Raw genomic sequence first — 656 nt, forward strand, 5'->3', positions numbered from 1 at the left:
CTGAAATGATCTTTCATTTTGAGGCTGAGATGGTTTAGGACCATTCTTTTGAGGATATGACTTCTTAGGATTCTTTGAATTTGGTGCTGCTGGGCGGCTAACGCTTTCGTGGAAGAGTTTCCAAGATTAAGAAGACCAAGGTGTAAGAGTTTTTCTTGTTCTCTTATTAAGGAATCACAAAAGGAGTCAAAGGAAGGGGCCTTGTAGTTTTTCCTTGACAAATGAAAGCTTCCCTTGTAGAATGGAAAGTGGAAACAAATACAGAGTAGGCTGGTCCCAACTTAGTAAGGATGGAATAAATAAGGTTACCATCTTCTTTCTTAACTTTAACACCTTCCAAGAGATATCTAAGGGTCTTGAATTTGGACAAGAAATCTTCAATGCAAGAAAAATTATTAGGATCCAAAGTAAGCAGCTCATTTCAAGTTGATGGGCTCTAATTTCATTTTTAATCCAAAAACTTTAGCAGTTTTTCTAATGCTTCATGAGGAGTCTCAAGTTCTGCAATGTGGAATCTAAGATCAGGAGAAAAGACATCCCTATCAAACCACGTGCTTGATTTGTCTATTTTCCCATTTTGCGCTTGTTTCATCTTTTGGTTTCTTCTTTGGTCTGTGGCTATTCTGAAGACATTTACTTCTAAGTAAATCTCATGT

This window comes from Pinus tabuliformis, chromosome J (genome assembly GCF_031772625.1).
Source record: "Pinus tabuliformis cultivar Carrire ecotype Pingquan chromosome J, CPIR1, whole genome shotgun sequence".
Lineage (NCBI taxonomy): Eukaryota > Viridiplantae > Streptophyta > Pinopsida > Pinales > Pinaceae > Pinus > Pinus tabuliformis.